Below are 18,763 nucleotides of genomic sequence, written 5' to 3'. Positions count from 1 at the left end.
AGTACAGATACAACACTTTTCAAAACATGAGTTGGAATTGGGTCGAGGGAGCATGATTTGTTGGAAGAAGAAAGAATTCTCTCTGTAATGTCAGAGACACCAACAGGAACAAACGAGTCGAACAGCGGAACAGGAGACGTTGTTTCCGGACTAGATTCGGCTTCAACCGGAGCAAGATCAAGTTGACTTCTGATTTCCGTGGTCTTTTTGAGAAAGAACGATGAGAACTGATTCAGCAGATCCCGTTTTGAACTGTGCTGAGGTAGCCTAAGTGCCTTCGATCTTGACAGGAAGCCATTCACCAGCCGAAAAAGCGCCCTCTGATCAGAACCGCATTCAGAGATTAGTCCCTTCAGGTGAGAACTTTTGGCGCTCTCCATCAGGTCACCGAGCCGATTCCTCGCAGAGCTCAGTAGTTGGCGATGCACAACAATCGGATTCTTCCTCCATCGTCGCTCCGCCATACGACGAGTGCGCCTGGCGACCTTGATGTCTTCGTTCAGCCAAGGAGATGACGGACGTATGACGAAAACCTTCGTTTGAGGAGGTGCGTGCTTGTTCAGAGTAGACCGAACCCCATCATTATACTGTTTCAATAAGCCCTCCGATGTAGATGCTGGACACGTAAGAAGTGGCAGAGACGCCAGATCCTTCGCGAAATCATCGATCACGATGGACTTGAAAGGCCGAAAGGTCACCTTCTTAGTCGGCTGCTGAGGTCTGGCAAGTCGTAGTGAGCAGTGAACCACGAAATGGTCACTGAAAATGTCGGAGACCCACGTCGAAGTGACAATTTGTTTCGTCGCTCTTGAGAACACCAGGTCAAGAAGATGACCACTCACATGCGTTGGGGCAGAGACGTGCTGAACCAAATGAAAGGAGTCCATGAGACACAAGAACTCTAGCTCCACAGAATCTGGCCTGTCGACATGGAGATTGAAGTCGCCAGCAATCAGGAGATTGCCCGAAGACGAAGAGCCGATTGATTCAAGAAGCGCTGAGAATTCATGCAGAAACTGGATCTTATTCCGAGCCGAAGGCCTGTAGATGATCACAAGGCGGGTGGCAACCGATTTAAACGTGACGGTGATGTCCAGTAGTTCGAATGTTGAGAAAGAACCAGCCGGATGCGGGTGAATCTGTATGGTGTTCTTGTAAATAAGCGCCACACCCCCACCTCGCCTACCCATCCTTGGAACATGAGTCGAGGAGTAACCCTCAGGGGAACAAGCTTCGAGACAGGTGACTCCGTTCAGCGAAGAGAGCCAGGTTTCCGTAATTGCGAGCAAGTCAAGTTGTGAAGAGACAATAAGATCATGGACCATCGCACACTTGTTAACGACTGAGCGAGCATTCACAAGCCCAAACTGTGGCCAGCATTTGAACAGCCGTGATCTCTTTGCATCAGCCCCTCCTCTACAGCCCCGCCACCTACGATGGCCAGCGAGGCCGAGGCCGCTTACGGTGATAAGATCACGATAGTGAAGTCTTGCCGCCACAAGTGGCGACGCCAAGAGGGAGATAAGCTTGTCATGACTGTACACACAAGCCCTAACTGACTTGATTGAACACATAATCGGAGGAAAAAATACACAGTAAGGACGTTAAACTGTAGCACTCGAGTTGATTGATTGAAATCGCCAAAAGTAGCAACGACAAGAATCACACAGACACGATAATTACACAAGAAAACGGGAGCCCAGATTGCATGCACCCAGATAGCACACTGCAGTCCCATAGACGCCCAAAACACGTCACTTTGAGACGTCTGGGATGTACTTGGCACATAGCAGATTCCCAAGTTTACATTCCTAGGACGTCTTTTACGTATGGCCAATGTCCGCTTCGCCGAGATCTCATAGCGGTCCTTATCCCGTCCCATTGGATGGACTTTAGACGTACTTGGGACGGAAAAAGGATCTCAAGAAGTCATTAATAATAAATCTTTTTCTGGACTCTGAATTTCGTTCCTTTTTTCTTTACACTTCTTTTTCTTATGAGTGTTTGCTGTGCCGACATTTTTTCACGAACGGTGATCCGGATATCCCGACAAAGTTTATTTGTCAGATTATGCAAAGGGTTACCAGGCACACATCATAATTCGACTGCATATAACCATCACAGTTGAAGAATTATGGAACCAGACCCGGGGATCGAACCTGGATCGTCATGGTGAGAGGCCAGTACTATACAGCTAATAATGGAATTTTAGAATCAAACTTTGCCGCGAAAAGACAAAGACAGTTTCTCCGAAATTTTCTAAGTGTCGAGAAGGAGCCAAAAAATAAAAACGGGACGCATCAGAGACTTCTACGAGAGGGAGTAAAAAATGACGTATCCGACAAGATTAAAATGAGTAACGTGTTCAAATAAGGGCTCGCAATGGGACATCTTAGAGATTCCCCTGTGCCCCCCGCACCATCCGCACGGCTTTGGTCCCGCCTTGGGACAAGAATTCCTATCTGGGCAGCCACCAGGGCGCAAACGCAGACGACGTCTATGGTCGCTGGTTGTCCGGATCTGGCAGCTTCTGATGTTTCTTGTTCTATAAATATTTGATCCTATTATAGCTATGTCGATAATTCTTCACTTAGACTTCAAATTATAAAACTAATCAAATAGAATCAAGTAAAAACTTATATAAAAATAAAGAATGAAAAAATATATATTTTCAACATTTTACCTATTGCCCATACCTATTAAGCTATTATACTATGCGTAGGTTATACATAGAAAAATCTGTAGGCCTATTTTGTGTTTAGGAATATGCAGCGTTTTTTTAACCTTTTTTTATATCACGATTTATTTCGCGATCAAATTCAAAAGCGAAACCCTAGATTAAAAATTCCATACTAAAATTAGCTGTAACAGTTACGAAATATATTAGGGGGAAAAATTCGAGCTGATTTTAAGGTCAATTATTTCAAGCCAGATCATAAAACGTCCTAGCTAGGAAAATAAAAGCTGATTTCTGCTAAAAAAAAGGAGCGAAACCCTAGATCAAAACTTCCATACTGGAATTAGCTTACAGATAGGAAATATATTTAGGGAGAAAAATTCAAGCTGGTTTTCAGGTTAATTTTTTCAAGCAAAAAAAGAAAACGCCCTAGCTTGAAAAAAAAGCTGATTTCTGCTAAAAAAAGGGGAATTATGTTGAGGTAAAAAATTTCGAGGTGATTGCAAGCATCATAGCTGGTTTGATTTTTTAGCCTAGCACCGCGCGAGCTGTTATTAGCTAACAGTTAAAATTTAAGCTAAAATATTCGTACGGGAGAGGTTATCACATCGTCTTCGCAAGCTGAAGATCCTCAGTTTGTTCCTAGGTGGAAGCATCAGAAAAGCTATGGGAACAAATAATATCCGAAGAAAAGTAAAAAAAAAAATGAGTAATAGTAGTGTATCTCATCTAGACGATTAGAAGTATTAGGCAAGTGTGAACTACCCACAAAACCAAACAATCATAATAAAAGTTCGTTCACGGCTAGCGGACAGGACAAAATGTCTTCAATAAAACTTGGTTGATGACATTGGAATAGAGCAAATTTTAAAGCCTGGCTAGCTCAGTCGGTAGAGCATGAGACTCTTAATCTCAGGGTCGGGGGTTCGAGCCCCCCGTTGGGCGTTACATAATTGCAAATATTGTAGATTTAATTTAGATTTTGGGAGACCATCGTTAGTATTTTGTATATATTTCAGAAAAATTCAATATTGGCATGAATTTTCCATATTGAAGTGGTTATAGCGTCGGCCTAACACGCTGAAGATCCTCAGTTCGATACTGGGTGGAAACAGGGAAGTATTTTTTAGAAAGATCAGATGCATATTTGGAATTTATGCAAAGTCCATATTGTTTGTGAATGAAATCTACAATCTGACAATCTGAAAATATTCGCAATGCTGTATCCGGAAGAAGTCAACAGACAGGGGAAGATCAATGGCGACTGCTTTTGTTGTGCAGGTGCTATAACCCTTAAGATACTTTCTTCTTTAGCCAATCGACAATGCCCTTTGGTTTTAGGAATGTGGGAAATGACTTGCGCTGGATGGGGAAGAAGTCCATAAACACCAGCAGAGGGGAATCTATGATAGATTACACCTGAACCTGGAACAGTAGCTCCACAGAGAGAATGAACATGATGCGTGTGCACCCTACGCTGCAAATGTTCAGTAGATTCAACAGTCATCAGCTAAAGAAGCCATATCGTGAGTGTGCACTCTACAATGCAAGCTTTAGTTCGGTATAAAGTCATGAGAAGAAGAGTTTAAAATAGAGCAAGAGATTTCAATCACCATGCGCCCCTGGGTGGGATCGAACCACCAGCCTTCCGGTTAACAGCCGAACGCGCTAGCCAATTGCGCCACAGGGGCATGTTAATTGGCTAACGACACCCATTAGGAAAGCAAACAATACATTTTTGTGCAGCTGTGCTGTGCTGTGCTGTGCCTGGAAGAATTTCTTCTTGTTTCTATTTCATAAACATCATGGATGTTTTTATGAATTCATTGATTCAATTAACTTTAAATGGTGTATTGGACATTGATTTACATATCCTGTAAGAATAAATCGCTTTGAATAAGCGAAACAGTAATTATATCAAATTCAAATTAATTGAAGTGGTGTTTGCCAGCTCGTCAAAGCAGTATTTTTGATTTTTCTTCAACGCCAATGCAAGATATGACTTATAAGGAGTTATCATGTCAATTATTCATGTGTGAACGAAAAAGAAATGAACATCCATATTTTTACCTAAAAAGTATCATTGTTGAAAATTGACTTCAATTCCGTAGGTTGACTAGTCTGCTAAGAACTATCAATAATAGCTAAATTGCAATAGCCGAGAATTGAACTCGGGTCAATTGCTTGGAAGGCAACTATGCTAACCACTAAATCACCAACGCCTGCTGTGAGAGAGCGTCATCATTTTCGTATCGTATTGTCACATCTTTTTAAATTACAGAAAATCGACAAGTATTACCACTTGGTGACCTTGTATCGTGGTACATTAAGCATTCTCTATCACTATATCAAAGCAACCTCTCTAATTATGTTGCAATGCGATAATCATGTGAATTCAGAAAACCAAAAGTTTGTCAGGAGTGGGATTTGAACCCACGCCTTCATTGAAGACCAGAATACTGCAACTTCTCTTATTGAAGTAAGGAATATGTACTTGAGTCTGGCGCCTTAGACCGCTCGGCCATCCTAACCACATCATATGTACCTTGTCCCTGAGTTATGATGCAGCGGCCACACAGTGTCGGGGCTTTTTGCTCACATAAAATTGCATATGATAGCAGTAAAATTATTTGTGTTCGACTTTTTTCGTGTTTTTAGTCAGAACTAACATACTTATTTAAGCTTTTTAATTGATATTCCGTTGGGGAGTTGCATTATTTTTTTTTTTTTAATTTTAAGTTTCTACTGTCAGTCAACGGTTTTTCCGTAAGAAATACAGGGGCCGAAACACCCTGGCGGTGTGAGCAAGTGAGCAAGTATCTGGGGCGGGTTTGCTCTCTTTTTTTTTTTAATCGGCAATAACATAGTCTTTATTTATTTAGATCGGATTGAAAAAATCACCATTTAGAGCAGGAAGGATTCTCTTTGGATCTAAATCCGTTAGAAAATAATGGAATGGAAGCTAAGAGAAAAAAAGTGAGCCAGTCGCCCCACTCTCCCCTATAAGAGTCTAAACAGATGAGTTTTGAGTTTGACTCGAAAGATTTAACGAAGGGTTTTCCATGGATGAAATTTTTTGATGAGGGAGATACGACCCATATGTTGCAAGTATAGGGAGCAGGGAGCTGCGTGTGGAACCCCCGTTTCCATAAATATCTTGTTTTGTTTGATCCATTTTTGCTGATCGTAAACGAGTGATGATCTGCGATCAAGATCAAGAACCAGATAGAAATTCTGTGGTCCATTTTGATCAACGTTGGTGAAGATATGCAGTAGTATTAGTAGTAAAGTAGTAAGTAGTAATTAAATCTATTTTGAGTTAAGAAATTATTGCTGAATTTAAGGATTAATTCCTTCTCACAGTGTAACTGAAGGCACGTCCATCAGGATTTTTTCATTTTTTTTAAGAAAATTGAACAATAAACGAAAAAAGAAAATGCATTTGTGAAGTTTTTTTATTTTTTTAATAATGTAATTTCAGCCAGTGATAAGTCAGAAATCTCATAGGGAGATTACAACATTTTGGAAGATCTTAATGACGAAGTTTGTGTTTACATTTAAATTGGTGATCTAATTGAAAAAAAATCAAAAGAGCAAGAAACATGACGTTGGATTCTTTCGAGGAATAGAACATTGCACTCACTAATAAAATGTATTGTGATGCACGATTGGAGAATCTTTTGAAAATTCACCAATTTCTCTTTCGAAAATGTTAAGGTCAAGAGAATGCTAAAGACAATTTTCCTTCATTTTTAAGAATGTCTATGGCCTTAGTGAAGCTCCCATAATTCTAAAATATATATTACAACATAAAACCTTCTTTTGCTTTGTTTAATTTTCCAATGTTTTAATGAAGAAAGTTTGTTGTTAACTTTTCGTTTTTATATTCAATATAGCGTCGTAGAATGAGTTCTAGAGAGTAGCATATTGTACTGTAAGGCGTTTTCGATTCAAGATATTTGAGCCGGTCAAGTTTATTGACTACAAAAGTCAAAAGAATATATGTAATTTTCATTTACGACTCAATGAAACTATACTGTGGATAAAATAGGCTAAATGAAAGAAATAATATTTGTCTAGACTGTCTTTTACTTGTATATACTTGTTTCTGTCTCATAGTACGCGTCATCAGGAATTAATATATTCTCGCCTGACCAATGCTTCAGTTGAGTTTCAAAAGCAAGGGATGGTAATAAAACGGGTCGAGAAAACAGTGAAATTATTAGATCGGTCGAAGTCAGACACAGTTATAAAAACTAGAATTTTATAGCAAGGGTATCGCAGTACAACACGAAATAGATTCTCAGCATGTCCTTAATAAAGCCCCTTGGGCACCTTCGTCATTTAAAGTTAGCTTAAGTTTAGTTGAATACAGTGTTAAGAACTTTAGGAAATGTTTCATTTTCAGAAAGTCCTGTAATTAAAGAATGGCCTATTACCATCACGGCCTACATATTGGCTATATATCCCTCTGTAGCTGGATGGATCCAGCCTTTCCAATCCCCTTTCTCTGACTCATCATAGCCAGGACCGAAAGTAGTAAAATGTTCCACTTTCCAAAGCTTGTTTCCACCGTTTGAAACTTACAATTCAGTCTAGTTACTATTTTTTACTTAGAAAATGGTGCCATCTATGTTTTAAATGTTGAAATGCTGAAAATGTTTTCAAAATGGCCGACGTTTACTTTTTAAAAAGCAAATAAAAGATAAGAATGTGACATTGGTTCATGTTAAAAGCATAAAAACGATGCAAACCATCGTTCGTTACATTTGCCATAATGTAAATCTACCAGTTTTAGCTTGGATAATGATTAATTCATCATTACTGACCATTTTCATTTTCTACGATTCCTATTGGTTGAAAAAAAAATCCCAATAAAGCTTTTCAGGTCGACCGATGGAGGAGGAGCCTAAACTGCTATAAAGACCTTTAAACCTTCTGTTATTTAGTGAACTAAATCCCTCAGGCATAAATAATATTCAAAGAAAAGTAAAAACAAAATTAGTAATAGTAGTGTATCTCATCTAGACGATTAGAAGTATTAGGCAACTGTGAACTCTCCACAGTCACTCCATCTGGTGGCGCCACTTCTGGCTGCACCTCTTCACAGTCTCTGCTTTTAGTCACAGTTTTTAAAGTTTTTCTTCATCTTTCGTCTTTGTGTTTGTGTGGACTTGACTAAACTTGTTGTCGTGCATTCGCTGAACCAAGTTTCAAATTTTTATGTGCTGTGTGAGTTTTTCTATGAGTGATAGTCTTTCTCCCTGTAGCTGCCATGCCCATTGTTTACAGTCGGTCTGAGATACTTGCTTGTCGCCCGCGGCAATGCCCTAAGTTATCTCTATCTCTTCACAGCTATCGACTTCTTCGGCTTCGTTGTCTCCTGACTCGACTTCGTACATCTCGTTCAGTGAAACGTAGGCGTCGAGTTGGCACTCGTTTCTGTCTCATCAATACTGGCTCTGTAGTCAACAAACTCGAGTCTTTCACCACCGTTTTCAGTGATCATTCTCCTGATGTCGTTGCACTTACGGAAACCTGGCTCACTCATGACAATGGGGACCAGATTCTTTCAACGATGGTTCCTGGTGGATTTTCGTTCATCCAGGTACCTCGACCTAGCTCCCGGCGCGGTGGTGGTGTCGCTGTCGTCTTCAAGTCAACTATTGCTGCCACTCTTGTTGCCGACTCGCAGGCTTACGATTCGTTCGAGCACATGGACGTTCGTCTCAAGTTTGGCACTCGAACCCTACGCCTGTTAGTTGTCTACCGTCCACCGAGGTGCTCGGAAAGTGATTTCCTCCGTGATTTCTCCTGTGTTCTAGAGATACTCTTAGTTACCCGCGATGACGTGCTGATAGTTGGCGATTTCAATCTTCACGTTGACGATGAACATGACCAGTATGGTCGTTCGTTCATGTCTCTCATTGACTCATGTGGTCTGCAACAGCACGTTGTTGGCCCCACCCATGAGCGCAGTGCCACGCACAAGCGCCACACTCTTGATCTCGTCCTCTCTCGTCAGCGCAATCATCTTGTCTCCAAAGTGTGTGTTGGTCCCCGCGTTATCAGTGATCACCATCCAGTGTTGTGTGTCCTCGACCTTCATCCTCCTCGGTGGCTCACCAAGAAGCTCCTGACTCGCTCGCTGAAATCTATCGATTGGGATAAATTTGCTACTGCGATCGCCAACCTGCCTCTTCTCTCTGCGCCTTCCGACAACCTCGACGGACTTGTTGAGCAATACAATAATGGTTTACGTGCAGTGCTTGATCTTCATGCTCCTGTCCGGACCCGAACTGTAACTCTTCGGCCTGTCAACCGCTGGATGACGTCTGAGATTCTTGACGCTAAGACGAAGCTTCGTCATTTGGAGCGATGTTGGCGTTCTCGTAAGCTGGCGATTGATTTTGAAATTTTCCAGACTCATCTGCTCACCTACTCGGAGATGCTTAAGGCTGCTCGAACTCTTTTTTTCTCCACTGAAGTCCGTCAGTGTCGAGGTGACATGCGCGCATTATATCGTCTCGTCGGTGACCTCATGGGATCAACGACCAAGCCATCACTTCCCACTCGCTCGAGTGATCAAGAAGTTGCAGACGACCTGAACCAGTTTTTCTGCTCCAAGGTCTCTGCTCTCACATCGCGCTTTCACTCCGACACCGATTCTCCTCGTTGCTCACCACGACCAGCTACCAGCTCCTTCGTCTCCACTCATGGACACGACATGCAGCTGCTCCGCTTTGTCCCGGTTTCGAGCGACGATGTTACTAAACTCATCAACTCTTCCAAAACGACGTCCTGCAGCCTTGATCCTCTTCCCACACAACTAGTGAAAAAATTTGTCCACCTTCTCGCTGGTCCGATCTCTCTCATCATCAACTTATCCATCACTACTGGCTGCTTTCCTTCCACCTTGAAGCATGCTGTCATCACACCCCTCATCAAGAAGCCTGGACTTGACCCTGAGGATCTCGCCAACCATCGGCCGATTGCTGGACTCCCCTTTCTTTCGAAGCTGATTGAACGTGTAGTCCACCGCCAACTCTCTACTCATCTCGGGGCATTCAACCTTCTTCCTGATCGTCAGTCTGCCTATCGCACAAATTACTCCACTGAGACTGCGCTTCTTGGACTCTACAATGACCTTCTCTGCACTGTCGACGCCGGTCAGGCCACTGCCGTTTGCTTCCTTGATCTGACAGCTGCCTTTGATACCATCGATCACACCATTCTTCTCGACTCTCTTTCAACTCGTTGTGGCGTTGCAGCTGATGCCTTACTCTGGTTTGCCTCTCGAGTGTTCCAGTTCCTTATGGTGTTCCTCAAGGCTCTGTCAATGGTGCAATCCTTTTTATTCTTCTAGTCTCTGCCCTTCCTGACCAAACCGAAACCGATGGTGTCATCATTGATCAATATTCTGATGACACAAATGGCCGAATCACTTTCCAACTACACACTAAAACCAACCATTCTGACCAACAGGCTGCTATTGCAAACCTTAGTCACTGGACTTGTCGCAATGATCGATGGCTTTTTGATCAACACGTCATCCTCAACCTTTCTAAGTGTCTCTTCTTTTACGCCGTCTCCCCTCATCAAGACCAAAAACTTGCCCCTCTACCGTTGGAAATGGGCTCCAGCATTCTTCAACCGTCCGCTGAAGTCAAACACCTTGGCGTCACTTTTGATTCTCATCTTTCGATGTCCTCCCACATTCGCAATGTTTGTCGGTCCTCCTTCTTTCACTTGTGGCGTATTGGCAAAGTTCGGCGCTTTCTCGATCCTCTTACTACTAAGTGCCTTGTTCAGTCTCTCGTCCTCTCTCGTGTTGACTATGCCTGTTCTCTCTTCGTTGGTCTTCCTAGCACTTTGCTCTCTAAGCTGCAGCGCGTGATAAACGCTTCCGCTCGTCTCATTCTTCGTGTGAGGAAGAGAGACAGCATTCGTTCCCATCTGCGCTCCCTTAATTGGCTCTGTGTTAACGACAGAATCACTTTTCGTATTGCCACCTTGACCTATCGCTGTTTAAATGGCTCCGCACCTCCTTACCTGTCTCGTCTAATAATTCCTCTAGAAAACTCACGCAGCCTACGCTCATCTTCATCTGCTCTACTTCGCGTTCCTCGCACTCGCCATGTTAATCTTGGTGATCGATCTTTTGCAAAGGTCGCTCCATCCATCTGGAACCGACTCCCTCTTGCTGTTCGTAATGCCACCACACTCCCCAAGTTTCGCTCTCTTTTATTCAAACACCTTTTCGATTGATGTGTCTTATGCTTTTTCTGTGACTTTTTACCCTGACTATACTTTCCGCGTCATTAGAACTTAATTTGGATAATGCGCGTTATAAATAAATCAAATCAAATCAAATCAAATCACAAAGAACCAAACAATCATCATAAGAATTCGTTCACGGCTAGTGGACAGGGCAAAAAATCGTCAATAAAACTTGGTTGATGACATTGGCATAGAGCACATATTCAAGCCTGGCTAGCTCAGTCGGTAGAGCATGAGACTCTTAATCTCAGGGTCGGGGGTTCGAGCCCCCCGTTGGCGTTACATAATTGCAAATATTGTAGATTTAATTTAGATTTTGGGAGACCATCGTTAGTATTTGTAGTTATTTCAGAAAAATTCAATGTTGGCATGAAGTTTCCATAGTGTAGTGGTTATCACGAAGGTCCTCAGTTCGATCATGGGTGGAAACAGGGAAGTATTTTTTTAGAAAGACTATCAATCAGATGCATATTTTGCAATTTTGCAAAGGCCATATTCCTTGTGAATAAAATCTACAATCTGACAATCTGAAAATATTCGCAATGCTGTATCCGGAAGAATTCAACCGACGGGGGGGGGGGATCAATGGCGACTGCGGTTGTTGTGCAGGTGATATAGCCCTTAAGAGACTTTCTTCTTTAGCCAATCGACAATGCCCTTTGGTTTTAGGAATGTGGGAAATTACTTGCGCTGGATGGAGAAGAAGTCCATAAACATCAGCAGAGGAGAATCTATGTTTGATTACACCTGAACCTGGAACAGTAGCTCCACAAGAAAATGAACATGATGCGTGTGCACCCTACGCTGCAAATGTTCAGTAGATTCAACAATCATCAGCTAAAGAAGCCATATCGTGAGTGTGCACTCTACAATGCAAGTTTTAGTCGGGTATAAAATCATAAGAAGAAGAGTTTAAAATAGAGCAATAGATTTCAATCACCATGGGCCCCTGGGTGGGATCGAACCACCATCCTTCCGGTTATCAGCCAACCGCGCTAGCCAATTGCGCCAAATAGACATGCTAATTTGCTAACGACACCCATTTGGAAAGCAAAAAATATATTTTTGTGCAGCTGCTGTGCTTTGCTGTGCTGTTTTTCTTGTTTCTATTTCATAAACATCACGGATGTTTTTATGAATTAATTGATTCAATTAACTTTTAATGGTGTATTGGACATTGATTCACATATCCTGTAAGAATAAATCGCTTTGAATAAGCTAAACGGTAAAGATATCAAATTCAAATTCATTGAAGTGGTGTTTCCCAGCTCATCAAAGCAGTATTTTTGATTTTTCTTCAACACCAATGCAAGATATGACTTATATATAGTTATCTTGTCAATTATTCATGTGTGAGCGAAAAAGAAATGAACAACTATATTTTTACCAAAAAAGTATCATTTTTGAAAATTGACTTCAACTCCGTAGGTTGACTAGTCTGCTAAGAACTATCAATATAAGCTAAACAACGATAGCCGAGAATCAAACTCGGGTCAATTGCTTGGAAGTCAACTATGCTAACCACTAAACCACCATTACTTGATATAAGTGAGCGTCATCACTTTCGTATTGTCACATCTTTTTAAATTACAGAAAATTGACCAGTATTACCACTTAGTGACCTTGTATAGTGTAACATTAAGCATTCTCTATCACTATATCAAAGCAACCTCTCTAATTATGTTGCAAAGCGATGATCATGTAAATTCAGATAACGATATGGTTGTCAAGAGTTGACGCCTTAGACCGCTCGGCCATCCTGACCACATCATATGTACCTAAATTCCTTTTCCCTACTGATGTGGCATATATTAAAACTCTTTTCTGCACTGGCTCGCGTCACTGGCTCATTGCACTGGAAGAGGGAAGAAATCCATAAACACCAGAGGGGAATCTATGATAGCAGCCAAACGCGCAAGCCAATTGCGACACAGATGCATGCTGATTGACTAACGACACCCATTAAAAAAGCAAACATTACCTTTTTACTAAGGCCGACAATAATAAAATCTTGCAGTTGACTTCCGGTATGCCATAGAGTAGAGGTTATAACGTCGTCTTCGTAAGCTGAAAATCCTCAGTTCGTTCCTAGGTGGAAGCATCAGAAAAGCTATGGGAATAAATAATATCCGAGGAAAAGTAACAAAAAAAAATATTAATAGTAGTGTATCTCATCTAGACAATTAGAAGTATTGGGCAACTGTGAACTCCCCACAAACAACCAAACAATCATCATAAAAGTTCGTTCACGGCTATCGGACAGGACAAAATGTCGTCAATAAAACTTGGTTGATGACATTGGAATAGAGCACAAATTCAAGCCTGGCTAGCTCAGTCGGTAGAGCATGAGACTCTTAATTTCAGGGTCTGGGGTCCGAGCCCAACGATGGGTGTTACATATTTGCAAACATTGTAGATTTCATTTAGATGTTGGGAGACCATCGTTAGTATTTTGTAGTTATTTCAGAAAAATTAAAAGTTGGCATAAAGTTTCCATAGTGTAGTGGTTATCACGTCGGCCTAACACGCTGAAGGTCATCAGTTCGATACTGGGTGGAAACAGGGAAGTATTTTTTTAGAAACATTAACAATCAGATGCATATTTTGCAATTTTGCAAAGGCCATATTCCTTGTGAATGAAATCTACACTCTGACAATCTGAAAATATTCGCAATGCTGTATCCGGAAGAAGTCAACAGACAGGGGGGATCAATGGCGACTGCGGTTGTTGTGCAGCTGATATAGCCCTTAAGAGACTTTCTTCTTTAGCCAATCGACAATGCCCTTTGGTTTTAGGAATGTGGGAAATGACTTGCGCTGGATGGGGAAGAAGTCCATAAACATCAGCAGAGGGGAATCTATGATAGATTACACCTGAACCCGGAATAGTAGCTCCACAAGAAAATGAACATGATGCGTGTGCACTCTACGCTGCAAATGTTCAGTAGATTCAACAATCATCAGCTAAAGAAGCCATATCGTGAGTGTGCACTCTACAATGCAAGCTTTAGTCGGGTATAAAGTCATGAGAAGAAGAGTTTAAAATAGAGCAAGAGATTTCAATCACCATGCGCCCCTGGGTGGGATCGAACCACCAGACTTCCGGTTAACAGCCGAACGCGCTAGCCAATTGCGCCACAGAGGCATTCGCTATATGGAACATTGGCTAACGACACCAATTAGGAAAGAAAACATTACATTTTTACTAAGGCCAACACTAATTGCGAGCCCGAAGGGCGAAGCTAGTAATCGCATACGCAGAAAAAAAAGCCATGTCACTTTGTCTGTAACGCTCCATAGCTCGGATGTTTCACGACAGATCTCGGACTTTTTGGTCTTAAAAATTAGACAAAAAATATGCGGTGCGACCAGAACAAAAATAATTTCATTTACTTAATTATTTCTCCCGTAATTAATCAAAAATTGCTAAAATAATTGCATAACGACTAGTGACATCTGGCGGTTGCGACTACCACTTTTTCACTTTTGGTCAAAATAAATCACCACCAGATGTCTATAGCATCGCCGTGATGGGGCAATCTTTGATTTGAGAAAAGTGCACCTCTGTCGTGCAAATTTACCGCCGGAGGCTATGCATGAAAACCCTCTATCCTGCAAATATATCGCCGGAAACCATTTTGCTCTTGCAAAAAGGTTAGTCAAGCAAATTAGTTATCGTTGTAGTGGCTATGACTTTAGATTCGTGTGGCGAAGATGGCTGGTTCAAGTCCGCCTCCCACTAATATAGTTTACCGTGAACATCGGCGTGAATGGGTTAGGGTATGTGTAGTCTAGGTTAAGAACTGACGAAATATCGCGATGAAAATTTTACAATAAAAACACGACACTGACGTACAGCATTCACTTTCATTTGATAATGGATCGAATTAAAAGACAAAAATAGATTTTTGGTTATAGCGCTGGCATGATAATGAAGAGGGCCATGGTTCAAGTCTCATTATAGATTTACTTTTTTTTAGAATACAAATATTGTTTTGACCCATGCCCTTTGTTAACGATGACTCAGACAAATCAAAATTTCGCGATAGAATTTTTTTTCATAAAATTTCAGAGAAAAAACATATAATTTACAGAAAAATTCTGAAAAATTAGGAAGGCATTTATCAAAAAGTCTGACTTAACAATAGGCCCTTAATTTTTCATTTAAGACAGTTTTCAACTGGCTTACGACTGTCCCTTCGGGCGAGCTGAAAAGCTTGCTTTTCTATCTTAAAATCTTGCAGTTGACTTCCGGTATGCCATAGTGTAGAGGCTATCACGTCTCCTTCGCAAGCTGAATAACCTCATTTCGTTCCTAGGTGGAAGCATCAGAAAAGCCATGGGAATAAATAATATCCGAGGAAAAGTAAAAAAAAAATAGTTATAGTAGTGTATCTCGTCTAGACGATTAGAAGTATTGTGCAACTGAGAACTCCCTACAAACAACCAAACAATCATCATAAAAGTTCGTTCACGGCTAGCGGACAGGACAAAATGTCGTCAATAAAACTTGGTTGATGACATTGGAATAGAGCACAAATTCAAGCCTGGCTAGCTCAGTCGGTAGAGTATGAAACTCTTAATCTCAGGGTCTGGGGTTCGAGCCGAACGATGAGTGTTACAAATTTGCAAACATTGTAGATTTCATTTAGATGTTGGGAGACCATCGTTAGTATTTTGTATATATTTCAGAAAAATTCAATGTTGGCATGAATTTTCCATATTGAAGTGGTTATAGCGTCGGCCTAACACGCTGAAGGTCCTCAGTTCGATCCTGGGTGGAAACAGGGAAGTATTTTTTAGAAAGATCAGATGCATATTTGGAATTTATGCAAAGTCCATATTGTTTGTGAATGAAATCTGACAATTTGACAATCTGAAAATATTCGCAATGCTGTATCCGGAAGAAGTCAACAGACAGGGGAAGATCAATGGCGACTGCTTTTGTTGTGCAGGTGCTATAACCCTTAAGATACTTTCTTCTTTAGCCAATCGACAATGCCCTTTGGTTTTAGGAATGTGGGAAATGACTTGCGCTGGATGGGGAAGAAGTCCATAAACACCAGCAGAGGGGAATCTATGATAGATTACACCTGAACCTGGAACAGTAGCTCCACAGAGAGAATGAACATGATGCGTGTGCACCCTACGCTGCAAATGTTCAGTAGATTCAACAGTCATCAGCTAAAGAAGCCATATCGTGAGTGTGCACTCTACAATGCAAGCTTTAGTTCGGTATAAAGTCATGAGAAGAAGAGTTTAAAATAGAGCAAGAGATTTCAATCACCATGCGCCCCTGGGTGGGATCGAACCACCAGCCTTCCGGTTAACAGCCGAACGCGCTAGCCAATTGCGCCACAGAGGCATGTTAATTGGCTAACGACACCCATTAGGAAAGCAAACAATACATTTTTGTGCAGCTGTGCTGTGCTGTGCTGTGCCTGGAAGAATTTCTTCTTGTTTCTATTTCATAAACATCATGGATGTTTTTATGAATTCATTGATTCAATTAACTTTAAATGGTGTATTAGACATTGATTTACATATCCTGTAAGAATAAATCGCTTTGAATAAGCGAAACAGTAATTATATCAAATTCAAATTAATTGAAGTGGTGTTTGCCAGCTCGTCAAAGCAGTATTTTTGATTTTTCTTCAACGCCAATGCAAGATATGACTTATAAGGAGTTATCATGTCAATTATTCATGTGTGAACGAAAAAGAAATGAACATCCATATTTTTACCTAAAAAGTATCATTGTTGAAAATTGACTTCAATTCCGTAGGTTGACTAGTCTGCTAAGAACTATCAATAATAGCTAAATTGCAATAGCCGAGAATTGAACTCGGGTCAATTGCTTGGAAGGCAACTATGCTAACCACTAAATCACCAACGCCTGCTGTGAGAGAGCGTCATCATTTTCGTATCGTATTGTCACATCTTTTTAAATTACAGAAAATCGACAAGTATTACCACTTGGTGACCTTGTATCGTGGTACATTAAGCATTCTCTATCACTATATCAAAGCAACCTCTCTAATTATGTTGCAATGCGATGATCATGTGAATTCAGAAAACCAAAAGTTTGTCAGGAGTGGGATTTGAACCCACGCCTTCATTGAAGACCAGAATACTGCAACTTCTCTTATTGAAGTAAGGAATATGTCCTTGAGTCTGGCGCCTTAGACCGCTCGGCCATCCTGACCACATCATATATACCTTGTCCCTGAGTTATGATGCATTGAAACTCTTTTCTGCACTTGCTCGCTGCACTGGCTCGCTGCACTGGCAGAGGGAAGAAGTCCATAAACACCAGAAAGGAATCTATGATAGCAGCCGAACGCGCTAGCCAATTGCGCCACAGAGGCATGCTGATTGGCTAACGACACCCATAAGGAAAGCAAACATTACATTTTTACTAAGGCCAACACGAATAAAATCTTGCAGTTGACTTCCGGTATGCCATAGTGTAGCCCGTACGAAACTTTTAGCTAGTTCCGCACTAAAAATAGCTACGAAGTTAGGAGTATTTAGCTAGAAATATTCAGACTAAAATTTTTAAATTCCACATTTGGAATTTTAGGGTAGTTTTAGCTGTTTTTTCTAGCTAGAAATCTTAGATTGAAGGTAGCTTGAAATTTTCTCGCTACCATACCAATTGACGAAAAAGGGATTTTCCGCCCGCGCTTCCTTTATTAGCCTGGTCACCCATCCAGTTACTGTTTAAGAATTATTTGATGCGCTTATTTACCTATGGTCGCTGGTTGTCCGGATCTGGCATCTTCTGATATTTGTTGTTCTATAAATATTTGATCCTATTATAGCTATGTCGATAATTCTTCACTTAGACTTCAAATTATAAAACTAATCAAATAGAATCAAGTAAAAACTTATATAAAAATAAAGAATGAAAAAATATATATTTTCAACATTTTACCTATTGCCCATACCTATTAAGCTATTATACTATGCGTAGGTTATACATAGAAAAATCTGTAGGCCTATTTTGTGTTTAGGAATATGCAGCGTTTTTTTAACCTTTTTTTATATCACGATTTATTTCGCGATCAAATTCAAAAGCGAAACCCTAGATTAAAAATTCCATACTAAAATTAGCTGTAACAGTTACGAAATATATTAGGGGGAAAAATTCGAGCTGATTTTAAGGTCAATTATTTCAAGCCAGATCATAAAACGTCCTAGCTAGGAAAATAAAAGCTGATTTCTGCTAAAAAAAAGGAGCGAAACCCTAGATCAAAACTTCCATACTGGAATTAGCTTACAGATAGGAAATATATTTAGGGAGAAAAATTCAAGCTGGTTTTCAGGTTAATTTTTTCAAGCAAAAAAAGAAAACGCCCTAGCTTGAAAAAAAAGCTGATTTCTGCTAAAAAAAGGAGAATTATGTTGAGGTAAAAAATTTTGAGGTGATTGCAAGCATCATAGCTGGTTTGATTTTTTAGCCTAGCACCGCGCGAGCTGTTATTAGCTAACAGTTAAAATTTAAGCTAAACAATTCGTACGGGAGAGGTTATCACATCGTCTTCGCAAGCTGAAGATCCTCAGTTTGTTCCTAGGTGGAAGCATCAGAAAAGCTATGAGAACAAATAATATCCGAAGAAAAGTAAAAAAAAAAAATGAGTAATAGTAGTGTATCTCATCTAGACTAGATTAGAAGTATTAGGCAAGTGTGAACTACCCACAAAACCAAACAATCATAATAAAAGTTCGTTCACGGCTAGCGGACAGGACAAAATGTCTTCAATAAAACTTGGTTGATGACATTGGAATAGAGCAAATTTCCAA

General features: G+C 40.7%; 6 non-coding genes across 6 annotated transcripts; 1 reads left to right on the top strand and 5 right to left on the bottom strand.

Moving 5' to 3' along the window:
* The first annotated feature begins 3,549 nt into the window (after positions 1–3,549).
* On the top strand, positions 3,550–3,622 carry Trnak-cuu. The gene has a single exon. It is a non-coding gene; the product is annotated as a tRNA-Lys (tRNA).
* Positions 3,623–4,294: 672 nt separating this feature from the next.
* On the bottom strand, positions 4,295–4,368 carry Trnan-guu. The gene has a single exon. It is a non-coding gene; the product is annotated as a tRNA-Asn (tRNA).
* Positions 4,369–5,089: 721 nt separating this feature from the next.
* On the bottom strand, positions 5,090–5,208 carry Trnal-caa. The gene is made up of 2 exons: positions 5,171–5,208; positions 5,090–5,134 (listed from the first exon to the last, which is right to left on the bottom strand). It is a non-coding gene; the product is annotated as a tRNA-Leu (tRNA).
* Positions 5,209–14,028: 8,820 nt separating this feature from the next.
* Positions 14,029–14,102, bottom strand: Trnan-guu. Its single transcript has one exon. It is a non-coding gene; the product is annotated as a tRNA-Asn (tRNA).
* A 2,146-nt stretch (positions 14,103–16,248) lies between these two features.
* On the bottom strand, positions 16,249–16,322 carry Trnan-guu. The gene has a single exon. It is a non-coding gene; the product is annotated as a tRNA-Asn (tRNA).
* A 721-nt stretch (positions 16,323–17,043) lies between these two features.
* On the bottom strand, positions 17,044–17,162 carry Trnal-caa. The gene is made up of 2 exons: positions 17,125–17,162; positions 17,044–17,088 (listed from the first exon to the last, which is right to left on the bottom strand). It is a non-coding gene; the product is annotated as a tRNA-Leu (tRNA).
* Between the last annotated feature and the right edge of the window lie 1,601 nt (positions 17,163–18,763).

Source organism: Daphnia pulicaria, chromosome 8, assembly GCF_021234035.1.
Source record: "Daphnia pulicaria isolate SC F1-1A chromosome 8, SC_F0-13Bv2, whole genome shotgun sequence".
Taxonomy (NCBI): domain Eukaryota; kingdom Metazoa; phylum Arthropoda; class Branchiopoda; order Diplostraca; family Daphniidae; genus Daphnia; species Daphnia pulicaria.
This window is presented reverse-complemented; position numbering and strand designations above follow the sequence as displayed.